Source organism: Papio anubis, chromosome 2, assembly GCF_008728515.1.
Source record: "Papio anubis isolate 15944 chromosome 2, Panubis1.0, whole genome shotgun sequence".
Taxonomy (NCBI): Eukaryota; Metazoa; Chordata; class Mammalia; order Primates; family Cercopithecidae; genus Papio; species Papio anubis.
This window is the reverse complement of record NC_044977.1, coordinates 117460208-117478668: the sequence shown is the minus strand read 5'-3', so window position 1 is coordinate 117478668 and position 18461 is coordinate 117460208. Positions and strand designations below refer to the sequence as shown.

The following is an 18461-nucleotide window of genomic DNA, read 5'->3' as shown; positions in this document are numbered from 1 at the left end:
TTTAGCCATATACACGTAACACAGGTTATAAAAAACTAGAGGAAATCGCATAATAATTTAATAATCTTCTTTTCCCTCCTTCAAAAATTGTTGTGCTTATGTTTACTTTCTCTTCCATTTGAATTTCAGGATTTTTCAAGTCACATAAAAAATTATGCTAGGATTTTGTTGGGAGTCGTATGAAATTTAGATTAATGTAAGAAAAATTGCCCTGTTTGAAGTATTGATTCTTTCCATTTATGACCATGGTTTCTCTCTTAATATTTTCAGTTCATCTTTCATGTCCTTCAAGCCAGCTACATAATTTTCTGCAAAGAATTGTTGTATGGTTTTGAAGGACTTACTTTGAGGCATCTTTTAAAATTGTTATTAGAAATGACTTTTTTACAATGCATATTTCCTAGTAAAATGCAACTGATTTTTATATATTTACATAGAATCTTGTAATACTTTTTTGCAGATACTTTTTCCTACATAGGTAATTGAATAATCTGTAAATAACAATATTTAGTTTTTTCTTTTCATATCTTTCCTTATATATTTTTCTGACATTAATTTGGCCAAATAGTCCAGGAAATGTCACATTTCTTTTTTGAGGTCTTATCTTTTTGTTTTTTGTTTGTTTTTTAACCTCTTAGAAATCTGGCAAGGCCTCACAGTGTAATGTTGAGTAGTGCTAGTGATTGCACCTTTTTCTAGTTTCTAACTTTATATTTATTTTTATTTTTGAGATGGAGTCTCACTCTGCTGCCCAGGCTGCAGTAAAGTGGCATGATCTTGGCTCACTGCAACCTCTGTCTCCTGGGTTCAAGCGACTCTCCTCCCTCAGTCTCCGGAGTAGCTGGGATTACAGGCACGCACCACCACTCCTGGCTATTTTATTTTTTGTTATTTTTTCTTTCTTTTTTTTTTTTCTTAGTTTTTAGTTTTTAGTAGAGACGAGGTTTCGCCATGTTGGCTAGGCTGGTCTCGAACTCCTGGCCTCCAGGGATCCGTCTGCCTCGGTCTCCCAAAATGCTGGGATTACAGGATTGAATCACTGCACTCAGACTAGTTATGCTTCTAATGTTCACCGTTATTTTGAGGTGAAGTTACAGGCTTCACTGGACTGTAAAAGGACTTCATGGCACAAAAAACGCTCGGAACCTTTCACTGAAATTATCAGTCTAGGGATTTGGAGCAAACACTGTGGATAAAAGACTTCATAAAGCTTGCTGGTTGCCCTTCCAGTTTTTATCATTCCACAAAGCATAGGACTCTGTACCACCCTGATTTAGTTCTGTGGATGTCAGAACTAGAGCTCTGAGTCACTGCACCTCTTAGAACAAGCATTATGTAGCTCAAGGAAATGGAAGGAAAGAAGCAAGAACATAATTTGATTTGTTCTTTACTATTTTATCCTCCCACACTCCTGACTGTCTCCTGCTCAAAGTGCAAACCTGAACAAAACAGTTCAACTTTTGCCTGTTATCATCTTTATTGTAACTAATATGTATGTTTCCTTAATTTCTGGTCAAATAGAAGAAGCTTCTTTCTAATAAATTAATATATATTTAAAAATCCTAACATCTTAAGTTTCAAGTTTAGTTCATTCTTTTTAACCTTTTCTTATTTTCTGATATATGCATTTAAGCTTATGTGTACTCCTCTAAGTTCTGCTGTAGATATACCCTACAAAACATATATAGCGTTCTCACCATTTCAGACTTGTATATTTGTTATTTCTTCTTTAAGCCATCAGTTTTTAAAGGGGTATTTATAAATTTTCAAGTGTTAGTATGGGAATTAGGAGACAATTTTTTTATTATTTCTAATTTTGTTGCAGTGTGGTTTTTATGCTGTTAAATCTTCAGTATTTATTAAGACTTACTTGGTGATCAGTTCTTGTAGATGTTCCATGTGTTTGAAATAATATTGATCCACTAACTGTTCTGCCTGGGGTTTTGTAGTTATCTATTAAGTAATATTATTTTTTTCTAAATATTTCATGTCTTAGTATTGCTTTCATTTAATACATTAGATATTAACATATCTATGTTAAAATTGTCGAATTCCATATTGGCTTTTGTCAAATTCTCTTTATAATTCTTTCAAGTTATTTATGTATTTTGCAACAATATTGTTAAGGAAATACAGATGAAGTATTATTGTTTCCCTAGTGAATTGTTCTGTGAATTACACATTTTATCTCTAATACTTTTTTTCGCCATAAAGTGTTTTTTATGAAATCAATGCAATTATGCCAGTTTTCCTTTCCATTTGCTTAATTTCTCTTTCTTCATTCCTTTCTTGAAATACCTTCACTGTTGTTATGTTTTAATAGTTATTTAAACAGTATGCAGCTGTTATTTTCAATGTATTTTAAGTTTCTGTCTCTGAACTACGTTTATTTAATATATGTTTATTTTGGCCACTGATCCATTTGAATTTATTCTTTTTCATCTTATGTGCTTTATAATTACTAGTTTTTGTTTTATTTTGTTATTGCTTTTTTATTTTTGCTTTTTCATTCTTCTTTTCTACCTTCTGTTTGATGACATTTTCTTTGTTCTACTTGGTATGTTATACATTTTATTTCTATTTGTTAGTGTTACATTAGATTTTTAACACTCTTGTTTACCAAAATAATGTTTAACATTAAACCATAATTATATCTTCTAAAGTATAAGAATCTCAGAATATTATTTTACTCTAATCACTACTCACCTAATCATTTTATATATTCATACTATTTTCATTTGTTTTAGTTCCAATTTGTGTTTAAATCAACCTAAACTAAAACCTACTCTTTGTTCATATTCTTTGCCATTTTTTTTCTCTATGTGCACGTATTTTTCTATGTATTTGCCAGTCATTATTTTTTATTTCCCCCCACTTTCCTCCTGGATTGAATTATCTTTTCTTGATGTGAGTGAGTTCTTTATCATTTCTTTCAATGACATTCTGTAAGTGGTACACTTTTGCCTATGACTATCTGAAAATATCTTTATCTGAGTCTCAGTTTTTAATTACAGTTTAGTTGAGTATAAACTTTTAGGGTAACCGCTAGTTTTCCTGGGATAGCTTGAATATATATTCCATTGTAGTCTGGTCTCTATCATTGCTGTTGAGAAATCTGGTGTTGTCTTCTTGGTATTCAAAAGTAATCTTCTTATCCCGGCTGTCTTCTTTCCTTTTTCTTGATGTGCTGCACTATCATTTTGGTAGGTCTAAGGTTTGATTTTATTTATTCTACTTAGGATTTATTCTGAATCTGATCATTAAAATATTGTATCTATCATGAAAAAGTCTCAGTCATTGCTTCTTTCAAAATCTTTTCCTTCAGTTTCTCCATTTTTCTCCTCTGAAACTTTTATTATTAGGTGATTCTTCAGCTTTCTTTTTTTTTTTTTTTTAAATTTCTATCTCTATTTCTCTGCATTATATTCTGGGTAAATCTTTTTCGTGAAACTTTCATTTCACTAATATCTCCTCAACTACACTTAATCTGAGCTTTAAATTTTCTTTTCTACCCTCTGTTCACTCCTTTCTCAGCCTTTTTCTTTTTCTGCTTCCTTCTTAATTAATATTTTTCTGGGTTTCATTTCTGCTAATACTGTCTCAAGCAGTCATGTTTGTGCTAGGCTTTGATTATCCCCCATGCATTTATGACTTCCATATCTATATCTCTAGGATGATTCTTAGAGTATTTGCCTTGATACCTCAAAAACTCCTAAACTGAGCATCATTTCCTTTCCTGAATCTGCTCCTAATTTAGCTCCTTATAGAATCACATGCTGAAGCCAGTTCTAGGAGTCATCCTAAGTTGCCATTAACCCCTCAACTGTGCCATTAATATTCTACGCTATAATACCACTCACCAAATTCCATTTATTCTACTATGTAATGTGACCCACCTGTGATCCTTGGCACCCTTATTATTCTCACTTGAATGCTGTAATTCTTCCTCACTGACGAGGAAGCAAGATAGTGGATAACGGATGAGATATGGGAGCAAGATAGAGTGAATTTGAATTTGCATCTCTGGGTTTATTCTATGTATAATTTCTCCAAATCTCAGTTCTTCACATAAAATGGTGGAATAATAACACTTACATCATAAAGTTGATGTAAACACTTTAAGGAAAAATGCATGAAAAGTGTTTAGTGCAGTATCTGACTTATAGTAGGTATCAATGAGTGTTAACTTGTGTTATTATTAGGAATGGGTCACCCTGCATCTACATTCATTAATACCTCTGTATAAAGTAGACCTGTCACATAGAATCATTTAATGAGCCTCAGCATTTCACATGTACCTTCTTAGATATAGTGCTTAATTCATTTATGGTTAGGGTTCTAGGCGTAGTAATTGGTACATGCACAATACTGCAGGTATATATTTCTTATGGGTCAATCAAGCTGTATTTGATTGAAGAGCAAAATTAATGTTATAAATAATAATATTTGTTACAATAGAATTTCCTATATATTTGGATATTTTCTAGGCAAGGCTAAAATAGTGTGCATATATGTGGCTCGTGCTTCTATTTAATTAAATTGTAACAAGATTAGAATACAATAATTACTTAGTCATAATTACATAACAAGAAATATAATTGGCAAGGGAGATATTTTTAAATATATTAAATCAGAATCCATTGCAAAAACAATAGTTTACTGTAGCAGTACAAAAGTAGAATAGGTTGGAAGAAAACCAAAGAAGGAAAGAGGAATCTATAATCTTTGATTAAATTATTTGCACTGAATTATTAAAGCAGATGATAGTGTGAATAAATCATGCTAGAGAAACCCTATGCTTTAGGCTTAAAATTTGGAGTTACAATGTTCTAACATGGAAAATATTAGCACCTCCTTAGGAATCCTGGGTAGAGGGAATTTTCTGGATATTTGAGTCTATCCTCCAGCTCCAGGTCATTGTCAGTGGCCCCTGAAACATATCATTATTATATGTTAATGAATATTTCTCCAGTAGTAAAAAGTGAGAGCTCCACTTATTGAATTCACGTTATACATCATACTTTGGATTAAAGTTTTACCTATGGAAAATTTCATTTATTCTTCAGTATATGCCTATTGGGTATTACCAACTTCGTTTTACAAATGAAGAAATTGAAGTTCAGCAACATTAAATATCATGCCCCAAGTCACAGAGCTGTTGAGCCGCTTGTCTGAGAATTCTATCCAGGCGTGTTTATGAGGTATGAACCACAGTCCCTGCCTTCTGGATGTGTGCCAGATTTTGCCTACTAGTGAGAGGACTCATTTTTACATGCTCCTTGGTCCAAAGAGTAGAAAATGGCATAATTTCAGTAAGCAATAATGAACTACAATTTTGTGTTAATCATTTGAAGCTGCTGATAAAATTGGGGATTAGTAACTCAACTTTAGTAAGCACTCTTGTCTATTGTAAATATATTTGGAGTGGGTGATGTATGTTAGTTAATATATGTATTTAATAATATTATAATAGCTAACATTTTAAAGTGTTTACCATGTGCTAGGCAAAATTCCAAGTCCTGTACATTCATAAACTCTTTCAATACTAACAGCAAACACATAGAAATAGTACTCTCATCACTTATATATTACAGATGAGAAAATTGAAGCACAGAAGGCCAAATACTTTTTCCACATTCACACAACCAGTAAGTGGAAAACTGGATAAAATTTAGGCAGTGTAGCACAAGAATTTAGATAGTCAACAACTATTCTATGAAACAAATACACATAGAAAAAGATTTGACACATGTAAATAATTTAATTGAATACATATGTATATATATAGTATTTCTTCAGAACTTTTACCCTTATTTTGGTTTTTTTGAAAATTTCCAAAAATTTGTTAAAGTTGAAATAAAACTATACTAAATTTCCACATGGCTATCCTCAGATTCAGCAATTGCTGCATTTTGCCATACCAAAAATGGTTGATGGTTCTCTAAAATGTATAATCCAGACTTCTCTGGTTACTTGTGGTTTCTTTGATCCTTTTCATCTGTGCCCTGTTTTTCCAATTCCTTCACATCTCTGTCAATATTTAGCATTATCGTTGAGTGACTGTGTGTGGGGGCGGTGGGCGGCGGTGGCTGTGTTTCGTTCTATTGTTGCTATTGTTTTGTTTAGTTTTGGCCATTCTGGTTGGTGTATAGTGGTATCTTGTGGTTTTAATTTGAACTTGTCTCCTGATTGATGACACTGAGTAGTTTTTCATCTGCTTTTGGGCATTCGTGTATCTTCTTTAGTGCAATGTTTGTTTGTTTGTTTTCAGTTTTTCTGCCCATTTGTTTTATTGGTTATCTTTTTTTATTGAGTTGTAGTTTTCCTCAGTATATCCTAGATACTAACCCTTGGACAGATATATATGTATTTTATAAATAGCATCTCAAGTTATTGCTTTCCTACTTATTTTCTTAATGGTGTTTTTTAATGATTAGAACTTTTTGATTCGATGAAGTCTAATATATCATTTGTTTTTCTCTCTTTGCTTACATTCTGTGACATGCCTAAGAAACTTTGACTAACATCAAGTTATGCATACATTTTATGTTTCTCCAATAGCTTTTTATTTCAGATTTTATGTTTAGATATATAGTTTGAATTATTTTTATGCATAATGTGAGGTAGTGTTGAGAGTTCATTAATTTCCATACGAATGTTGTTATTCTAGCATCATTTTTAAAGAAGACTTACATTTTCTTATTTGATCACTTTTTTATATTTTTCAAATATCTAGTGAATAAATAATTGAGGATTTATTTCTGGTCTTGATATTCTTTCACTGATCTATTTGGCTGGTATCATACAGTCATGATTATTGAGAATTATACTAACTCTTGAAACCAAGTAGTGTAAATCCTCTAACTCTGTTATTTTACTGAATTGCTTTCAACATTCTAGATGCTTTGCATTTCCATATAAGTTTTACAAACAACTTATCAATTTTTATAAAATAGTCACTAGAATTATTAAATTTTGTTGAATCTTTTGTAATTTGAGGATCATTACTATATTAACAGTGTTAATTCTTTCAGTTCAGGATTATAACTATCTGTATATTCTTTGCTTTCTCTCAGCAATATTTTATCATTTTCAATTTACAGGTCTTACATACTTGACTAAATTTGTTACTGATGCTATTGCAAACATAATTGATTTTTAAATTTCATAGTTCAGTGGGTTTCTCCTGGTATATAAAATATATACATTTTTTATACATTAATATTGTGTTACTTGAGCTTTCTAAAATTACTTGTTTATTCTATCAATTTTGTAGATTCCTTTGGATATTCTATGTAAATTTTCATATCATTAGGAAATATAGATGGTTTTACTTCTACCCTTCTGATGTTTATACATTTTCTTTCTTTCTCTTATTGCAATGAGTATGGCCTCTAGTAAAACAGTGGGTGAGTTGCGAGAATATACACCATTACCTTTGTCTTAATTTTAGGGGGAGAATTACATTCAATATTTGACCATTAAGTTAGATATTAGCTGCAGCATTTTTTAGCACCTTTATCAGGTTGAAGAAATTTTCTTCTTTTCCTGGTTTTCTAAGAGTCTTTTTGGGAAAAAAAAAAATTCTATTGAGGTGTAAATTACAAACAGCAAAATACACCATCTTAAGTGTATTACCATAATCAAGATACAATATATTAAACAATTCCACAAATTTCTCTTATACCCCATACCAGTCTCTGCTTCTGTCTCTGTACATGAAGTTTGTGTTTCCTAGAAGACATGTATTTTCATATGATTTGAATCATAGAGTTTGTATACTTTTGTAACTTGCTTCTTTTATTCAGTATAAGGTTTTTTGAGAAATAGTTGCATGTCTCTGTAGTTGATAATTTTCGTTTCTTCTTTTTACATGGCTAATTTCTCTATCTATGCTTGTTCTCATTTCCTGTCAGCTTCTGCAGATTTTGTGCTACCAATTATACTTGGATTTTCCTGTCTCCATGCCGCCTTTTATGTTTCTCCTTAATATGATTCCATCTCCTTCATTACTCAACTTTGAGACCAGAGACTATGTCTTCATATTCTTTATATTCATTTAGTCAGTCCTTTATTGGGTGTCTATGTTGTGGCTGCCATGATGGGCTCTTAAGTGATGCCAATACTGCTGGTTCAAGGATCACATTTGAATAGATAGCGTCTAGAATATTCTGTGATACTGGGGACAGGTGAAGGTTAGATTACTAAACATTTCCTCATCTAATACAAATAATATGTGTAATTCCATGTAAACATACAAAATATTAAAATTTATATTTATCAAGAAAGCAGATTATACTGCAGATGATCAGAACTAAATTTTTATATACATATATATGGTTATTCAATTCATAAATGTTTTTATAAAACATGGGAATATCCGAGATACATTGAATTTACAAACCTTGGAGAGATCACCTGCATGGATTCTTCAATCAGGAGCACATTCATATTTAGTCTGTTAGCTTATCACAATTGACAGAGATGCTTTGGTTGTGAGTTTGGAATATGAATATAAATGTGGTTGATGGAGAGACAAAATAAAGGATTTTTCTTAATGAGAATATATAAAAATAGATGGATTTACCTAATTAATATTACTCGTGTGTTTAAACAGAATATGCACAATTAGGATAAGATTTAAAGAGATAAGATTTCCTGTTGTAAATGGAGATCTTATTATTAATATTTATTAAATTCCTTTTTAATCCAACTCTAGGATTTTGAATCTTAGCGCTTCTTATAGTCTTCCAGAAGATTTTTTACTTTTCTCCTTCTATTGTTTAATCTTTTATTAGAGAGTACCAGCAGAAAAAGAAAGTTTTGCAGTGGTGTAAGGACACCTTTCTCGATGAATCATCATGATTACATTTTATGTAGACAAAGGCTATTACTTTGCCATTGTTTCTTCAGATATCCTTATTTAGGCTGGGCACGGTGGCTCACACCTGCAATCCCAGCACTTTGGGAGGCCGAGGTGGGCAGATCACCTGAGGTCAGGAGTTAGAGACCAGCCTGGCCAACATGGCAAAACCCCATCTATACTAAAAATACAAAAATGAACTGGGCATGGTGGTGCACTCCTGTAATCCTAGTTACTCGAGAGGGAGGCTGAGGCAGGAGAATCACTTGAACCTGGGAGGCAGAGATTGTGGTAAGTCAAGATCGTGCTGCTGCAATCCAGCCTGGGCAACAAGTGCGAAGCTCCGTCTCAAAATAAATAAATAATAAATAAATAAATAAATAAATAAATAAATTCTTATTTATATCTTCTCTTAAACTTGAATAGCTATCCAGTAAACTAGCATTATCAGCTCACAAGATAATTTAGACATTTCTTTCTATGAAGTTTTGGGATTAAAATTACAAACATATACACATATATCTATTTCATAGCATAATTTTAAGAGCACACTTTTAAAAAAACCAAAATTATTAAACAACCACAAGATAGTGTGTAAGCTACAAAAAACGTCTTCAAATCAATTCTTGCATTTGGAAAAAATCTCAAATGCTAAATAACTAGTCAAAACATTTGATGATTCACAAATTGATATTCTATTAAAATTCAGCCATAAAAATGAACATTTGCATTAGAAAAAAAATCAATATTCAAGGCCCAAGTAGCCTAGGCTGTTTTTAATGTTTGCTTTAATATAATTATCTTTATTGACTATGAGAGTTATTTTATGGTGTCTACATAACAATAATGCAATAAATATCTTAATATATATGAATGTATCTGATAATTTTCACAATAAAAATTCCTTTGTTGTTCAGAAGATAGGCACTTTTTATAAAGTTTTAGCTATCATTAACAACATGCTTCGTCTCAAATTAGTATTTGGCTGGTAAATGTCAGTTTCTCTAAACTCTGAGTAGGTTCATTCTTTTAAATACCTTATTTTCACAGAGAGACCTTCTCCAACTCCTCAGCATGGGTTTAGTCTCCCCGTTACAAGCTCCCAAGATATCCTGGGCTTATACTTCACAACACCCAGCACATATAATGGTGTTACTTGAGTAACTGCTTTTATTCTTTGCTATTCTGTGAGCTTCATTAGTGAAGGAACCAGGTATTATTTACTCTGCACCTAACACAATGCTTGCACATGGTAGGCACTAAAAAAAAATAACTACTGGGTTTTTATGGTAATCAAATGACTGTGTTAGTATCTTCCCAATTGACATCCTCCAGGTTTGTTTATCTTTTTCCAAGATATCTCAGAGTTTTATTTATTTATTTTGTTAATTTTTATTTTATTTTAAATTCCGGATACATGTGCAGGACGTGCAGGTTTGTTACATAGTGCCATGTGGTTTGCTGCACCTATCAACCCATCATCTAGGTATTAAGCCCTGCATGCATTAGCTATTTATCCTGATGTTCTCCCTCCCCTGGCAATCCCCCAACAGGTTCCAGTGTGTGTTGTTCCCCTTCATGTGTCCATATGTTCTCATTGTTCAGCTCCCACTTAAAAGCGTATCTCATAGTTTTAAATGGGTAATTGGATGACCTCTGAAGGCTTATCTCTCAGACTTTCACAGCATCCAGTAACAATTACTTTGTAAGAACCTAGCAAATTTTGATAAGCAAACATCTAAATAAAAACAAAACTTAAAGCCCAGAGACTTTATCTACTTCCCACTTAGAAATTCTTTATCATAATGCAGTAGTTCTCTTTACTACATACCATTTATGTTACCATTGTTGTTAGTGATTTGGAGTAACAGATTTTTGTCCAGTTTTGAGAGATTGAAGGAAAATGTGAAGGAGCAGATAATTATGTAAATAAATTTATAATTATATATATTAGAATTATTTATAAAATATAGGACTCTCTACATATAGAATTTCTCTATATAAAATTCTATAAATTCTATTTTTATGTTCAGTGAATGTAAAAACATTTCATAATGTAAAGAATAGATATAGATAGAAGATTTTTATCGAAAGGGAATTGGTTTTTCCCTTTCTTATTAAATAAATGCTGAACAATTATTTAAAGAATATTGGTTGGAAAGATTCCAAGTTGTTAGCCTGCCTAGCCCACCCACATATCTTGGTACAGTCATGGTCTTATAATAATAAGGCAGTGTCTGAGTACTCACAGTTTTCAAGTACATGGCAGATCCTTACATGGTATCTGCTCACTCATGCTTGATTTAATAATGCTTGTCATGACCTAGACTTTGAGGTTGCTAGACACTTATGACTCTATATGTTAAGTCACACTGTAATAATTTTTTCCACAAATATTTTTACAAGAGTAGACATTTCAAGTGGTAAGTAGTTCATTTTGATAACAATCAACTCTGTTATCAAGAGTGGATATTCTACTTTTCAATATTCAGAAGTGATTATTAATTTTTTGGCCATGAACATCAAATTCTAGTTCTTGGCAATTTTCCTAGAGACAGTAAAAGAGGATCTTATGATCCCAAATCTCCAAAGTATATAAATAAATCTTCAGGTCTAAAGGAGTAATTTCAATGAAATGTGATACCTTTATTCGTGTGTGAACTCTTAGATGACACAAATTAGGTTGATTTGAGGTTTGTGCTGTGTCAAGCTATGTATGTAATAAATGCTTCCAGAGAATATGAGCTATAGTTCTGATGCTGCCAGAATTTCATTTTTCACAGAAGGGATATATAGTTTTCTAGCTAATGTTTTCTTCATGAGCACACATGTTTCAAGTTCACTTATATGTGTGCATGTATGTGTGTATGTTTCAACTAACATGTAAACTTATTCTTTATACTGAAAAGTATATGTAGGAATACTTGTTATATGAAATTAGGCACTGCAAGACATGTATTAATAATTTGATTCAGCATATAAATATTAAGTGTAGAGCAACTGGGAAAGAGAAATAGCAAACTGCACAAATCACTGAATTTTAATCGACGTCCCCTCCCCTGGCAATACTTTTAAGTTCCTATATAACCTTCACAAAGGGGTTTGATGTTAAAATATTCAGAGGAAGCAATGATCAGGCTAGCAGCAGCAGGTAAAATGCACTTCCTAGTCTTGAAAGACTTATATTTGAATTGCTGTTCATTGTAGTTACATAAACTAAAGTTGAATTATATATGAATTACATTGTGTTTATGAATTATATATGTAATTTTATAGACCTTTTGCAACTTATAAAGCCTTATTCATAGTATCTTCTTTTTTCCCCATAATTAACATGACATATAGATGTATGTATATGGCATGTTTTGTGTGTGTGTGTGTGTGTGTGTGTGTATTTAACCCTATTTTACAAATAAGGAAACTGACACTTAAGGACGTTGAATGACTAACCTGACCTCACAAGTATTAAGTACCATATCCAATTACTTGAAGACTAAGACTCTTAGTTAACATTTACTAAGTAAATATATAAGAATTCTGCAATATGGAAACAAAACAAATCTTCGAGCAAATATTTGCTGAGTGCCTACTGTGTGCAAAGCAGTGTGGGAACCTCATTTTCTCAGGGCTCAGCAGCATGTTCTAAATCCCTTGGGTGTTTTATAGTTGCATTTTCCGTCATCATAAAGGCATGACCCTCTTCTGGGCTTCAAGCCAAACACTGAACAGCATGAGATAATGTGCAAAGGCTTATTCTTGACATCTGATAATTTATAAAAATGAAGTTGTCCATGAGAAAGATTCCTATAAATATGTTTTATATAAAATCATTTGTAGAAGATTTTACTTTTTAAATTAAATTTTTTGTTTTTCACTTAAAAGATTGTTGATAAATTTGGCCTACTAAGCTGTTATAGACCAGACATCCCTAGTGCCTGCAATTCTCCCTGGGAATGCTTGTCACTTTGTAGGAATCATATTATCTTTTTGAGACCATCTGAAGATAGTTTGTTAATTTGTTGGTTTACCAGTCTCTAGTTATCCTGAAAGACTTAACTCCATTTCCAAAGGTGCTACAGGGTGTAGCACTGTAAATCTGATACTCGATGGTAATTTTTGCATTATATATAATATCTTTTATGGGAAATTCTGTATGCATAACTAGAAGGGAACCCTGACAGGGATTTTTTTTTTCTTATTATCTTCTATTTAAAGCACTTTGCTTCTTTTGCTCGCTGAAGAGAAGAAATAACACACACTAGTTATTGGTAAAAAGATAGGAAAATAGCAACATCAGAAATCTGATAATTAGGAGGTTTATAATGGCACATATGTGTCATAAACTGCCAATTAATCTTGATGATGAGAAATATAATCAACTTTAGTTACAAATAATGCCTCTCTTCAGAAGATTTAGAAAAATGTCAATGGTCCATACAATTTTTATCTTTGTTTCTGTTTCATTGAACCACTGTAGGCACACTCCTTCAGAATTTTTATCTGCAGGCTATCGGGAATACTGGTCCTAGTTATTGAGTGTAATCCACACACTTGCTTATTTATACACTATCTGCAGCATATGTATACAGCATTTGGTGAATTAATGAGGAAATGTATGTGGTGGAATACATTCTGAGATTCTAAACTGATAGCTCATATGTGTGTTTTAGCATTTTCAGAAATAGTGTTTTTAATCCCCCCCCCACATTGAATTTACTTCAAATTTACATTTACATATTGAATAAACTTCAATAATTCAAAATCTAACCTAAAAAGAGGAAAAATAGAGTTTGCTAAGCACATATCTTTCAGTTAAAATATTTTGATAGTATGAAGACCCTTGAAATCTCTTAACCTCACATCTGCTATCCACACTCGTCTACTGCATTCACAGACCAAGGTTAAGAAAGACTTGTTTATACCCAGGATTTCCATGTCCTCTTTTCTCTTTCACTCTTCAACCCATTCCAATCTGGTTTCACACGAACTCCCCATGAAAATAGACTTTTTCAGCACTTGATGTCACCATTCATCATCTTTCAGTCCTCTTCACTGGCGATCTCTCAGCAACATTTCACCTCCATTGACCACTTTCTCTTTCCCTTAACTTTTCTTCCTACCATTCCCATTTCTTCTTTCCCTGCAGGCTTGTCTTCTTAAGTCTATTCGTGTTGGACTTCCTCAAGACGAAAAACTCCTAAATAAATATTTACAATTAAGGCCTCAAATCGAAAGAGCAGATCCAGAGATTTCAGAGCTTGTTTGATATCTACAGTTGACTGTCTCATAAACACCTCAAGTTTAACAAGTCTATAATTGAACAAAATATGCCCTTCCCCCACCCGACACACATGGACTCCTTCACATCCAAACTTCCTCTTCCATTCTGTGTCTCAGTAAATGATATCCCTCTTCAACTATTGCCTGAGTCAGGAAACAGAGACTTACTCTGGATGCCCAGCGTTTTCATCCTCTTTATTAAGACATCACTTTTAATTTATGAACACTCCTTGAATTATCCTAGTTCCAGTTTCCATTGCCGTAACCTGAATTCAAGTCACTTTAACCCCTACCTGGCTTAGAGCTTTGGCAGATCGTAATGGAGCTCCCTGCATGGAATCCAGGAGCCGCATTGCAGCCAAAGCGAACTTTTGAGAACAGAGATTTATATCATGCCACTGCCTTACTTAAAATTCTGCATTGGCTTCCTATAATTCTTAAATTAGGGACCATGTGTTTAATACAGCCTATGATGCCATTTAGAATTTAATATCTGCCTACTCTCCAGAGAACTCTGATATTCTGTACCACTCTTCTCCTAAGGGTCTTTCAGTATATCAAGCTCCTTGGTATACTGTTCCTTGGTATACTTGGTGCCAAAGCTCTATATGAGAGCTTTGACACATTCCATTACCTCCACCTTGAATGTTCTCTGCATCCATTGTACCCTACCTCATCTCCCATTACCTAAACTATTCTTCAAAGCTTGGTGAAAATGTCACTTCCTCAGAAGCCCTTCCTGACCATTCAGGATCTTCTTGTTATCCTAACTCTCATTGGCAGTAGATTCCTATCACTGAATTTAGCACAATTAAATAATGACTTAAATAACTACCTGTTTGAAGCCTTTCTCATCTGCTATAATAGAGGCTTTATGGGATAAAGAACTATATGTATATTGCTCATTGCTGTACAACACCCAAAATAATAATTTGCCCATTACAGAATTTGTATGTATATATGTTTAATTAATGAACAAATGAACAAGTAATACTTTCAACAGCTGACACCACATATTTCTAAAACCACTGGCATAAGTGGGCACTAGGTAAATATTTATAAATAAATCAGTGAATATAATGAAAATATACATTTTTGCTTAGTGTTCCTGATAAACCTTGAACTTTGACCATGTTATTAACTATACCTTTTATTTTCAAAATGTTGTTTGCTATTTTTTCCTTTGGCAAAAGGAATTTTCTATCCTCTTAAAAACATACTTACCAGAGAAAAGAAGTTGGAGTGCTTCTAGTTCGACATACTAAAGCTGAGGGTTACCATTTTATACCTAGGAAATGTCTTCCTGTTAGAGTCTATATATTTCAGATTTTAATGAAATGAGGTTGAGTGAAACTTTCTGCAACTTTTAGATTTAACTGATTTTACCATCACATTATTTTAGTTTTTTTAACTGTGAATATTTCTTGGACAAATTCATAGTCCTTTGCTGAAATGTAACATTTTCCTTAATTATGAATTTAGACAACACACCACACTAGTAACTAGCTATAATTGTGACTTCAACACTTACAGAAAACACAAATATTTCATATCATTTTACAGTTGTTACAGACATTTTAAAATATTATTTTTACACATCCCTACCTTGAAATTATGGTAGCTATTAGACCTGCTTCTATGTCTTGTTACAGAATGTGCTAAGAGACACATAAATACCCATATTACATTTAGTCAAAATATTGTTAACAATATTATTGGTTCCATCAGAATTCTATATTTGTTTATTTTTAATGAATTTTAAAATATTCTGGGACACGGACTTGGTTCACCAGATTGCCAAGAGGTCCCTATCACAAAATGATCAAGAACTACTGCATTATGCTATATTTTCAGTTGTGTCATTCATTGTGTAGTGTTCAGAAAAACTTTTTAAGGAGGAGACTCTAGTTTTTAAATGAAAGGTCAAAATGAAAAAGAATGTCACAAGTTGTACATTCAAACTTAATTGTAACACTTGGTTTTTCAAATGATTGTGTAGGTGTCTTGCCTTAATGTGCAGTATTCTTTTTCATCCTTATTCTTCTTTGCACCCAAACCCTTCTCACTTCAGGCAGAAACCGAGATTTTGAAGTAGGGTTGGGTCCCTGAACACTTGCTACTTCACACTTCGCTGCAGGAAAATAATTATTTTGGATTAAAGTTTTTCACTTCTGCTGTAGGGAATAAATACATGTTTGCTGCTGATCAGGAAGAATTAACTTCAGGTTTACTCTATTCTGGACCACACAAATCTATGCTTTTGAATGGAAGGTGGAACCAAGAACCACCCTTAACATTTTGTCACACTGAGAGTGGAGGAATTGGTTGAGGAATCTTTTCATGGTCTGTAAAGGACAATTAAATCTATCCAATTAAAATTTTAAAAATGATAGCACAATTAGCTCTCTCTTCTTAACTGGATTGTTTTGTTTTTGAATGGAAATTTTCATTTCTTATCGTCATTACTAATGCCCAATAAGAGAGAATATATTTGAATTCTATGATTGCTATTGAAATAATTATGATTTCACTTAGTATGTCCACCATAGTACGTGGTCTTCAGCAAATTAGCAATTAATCATTTGTCTTTGTGATTGTTTTCAGGTAATAGTTATTTATGTAAATGTAGAAATTTTTTATATGTTGTATTGATGAAATTATTTCAAAATGCAGTACATCTTTCCTTACTTTCCCAAATAGTATGTGTGTGTGTGTGTGTGTGTGTACATATATATTCCTCCCTACATTCTAAAAATGATTTAATCGTGACTATTGGTATTACATTATTCTAAATATGACCCACTTTTCCTGACAGTTGTTATAATATGAAAAAATGCAAACAGGCATTGGTATTAGGGAAGACATTGGCTTTGAAGCAACGTATCTGGGTTTAACTTCTGGCTCCTCTGTTAAACATGCAGTTTTGTGACCCTGGACAATTTACTTAGCTACAGCTCAGTTTACTCAACTGTAAAAAGGGGTAATGTTAATGCCACCACATACTACCTCATTAATTGAGAAGTACATATCAGGTACCTAATAAATAGTAGTGATTAGAATTAGTGTGTTGTAAATTCTGTCTTAAGGACAACTGAATACTTGGTGTTTTCTCCTATAAGAAAGATCCATTTTAGGGTTCTTTTGTCTACCTTTAGTGGCTAACATATCACTGCTAAGAGTATTTGTAACCTGTAACTCCTTTCTTATTTTTGCTTTGGCTTTTTCTTCTTCTCTTTGTAATTTTGGCTTGTAAGTTTTAGTGTTATGATTAGCAATTCTTTTGTTTTACAGCCAAGGTTACAAAGGTATTACTACATGTCTATTCTATTTGATCAATGAGCTAATATATTACATTATGATGCATGTAATTATTTTTTTCTGACAGATCCTTTTGTGTCTTAGGTGATTTTATGTCATCGAGGACTTTTATTTTCCACTTGATCTTGTTTGGAACACCATGAAACTACCATGGAAAATAAAATGTAAGCCAGGGAGGTTTTCCTGTGTCATCTTCGCTATCCCTGAGGCTCTCCATGTTATATATCTACAGGAACATGATTACATCTTAGAAGTGCCAGGAGAAAATAGGTTGGGGTAGAGGTACATGATTCTTCCCGTGGAAGTGCCTTTTGCTGTATAGTTGTTCTTCTCTGGAGCCCTCTACTCCTGCCTTCCCTCTGCAACTTTTTGGTCTGCTGGTCCTGGGGGTCATTTGCCAGTTTCTTCCAAGTTAGCAACCTTGAGATTTTGTCCTGCTCATTAAAAAAGAAGTCCACAGCTCTTCAGTTTGCTTCTCAAGGAATACAGTTCTCCAGTCATATCAAACTCTCCTCTCTAGGGCTAACAGCCCGAGGGTGAAGTTGAGGGAGGCAGGTTGTTTCCTAGTGGGGTCAAGCCCAGCCTGCACTCTTTTCCTAGTCTGACTGCTCCTTCTAACCCCTGACGCTGCTGCTCCAGCTCAACCAGCCCATTTGTATCAGGTGTCTTCTCTTTGATAATGCAAAAAGTTTCCATCATCGTCCTGATGTTCTTTTGATATTTTCACATCATAGTTCCATCATCACAAGTCCATCAGAAAGATGGCACTTCTGGAATACATACAAATTTCTTCCTTACAGGGTCTATATTTAAGAATATTTTGAAACCTGAAGTTCATCAAATAGTATCTCATTGTTATAAAGTCTCCTTCCCCACCACCCACCCACTGCCACAAGTAAGGCTCTAAGTAAAATTCTAACATAACCTATTCAGCTCCAAGTCAAAACTTGTTGCTACAAAGTAAGTATATGTATAACACATCTTGATGTTTTTAACATTT

The 18461-nt window shown here is 33.0% G+C and overlaps 1 protein-coding gene across 12 annotated transcripts in view; it reads left to right on the top strand.

Moving 5' to 3' along the window:
* The window catches only part of NLGN1 (neuroligin 1), a 901503-nt gene that overhangs the window by 80743 nt on the left and 802299 nt on the right, over nucleotides 1-18461 (top strand). The gene's annotated exons all lie outside the window — the stretch shown is intronic.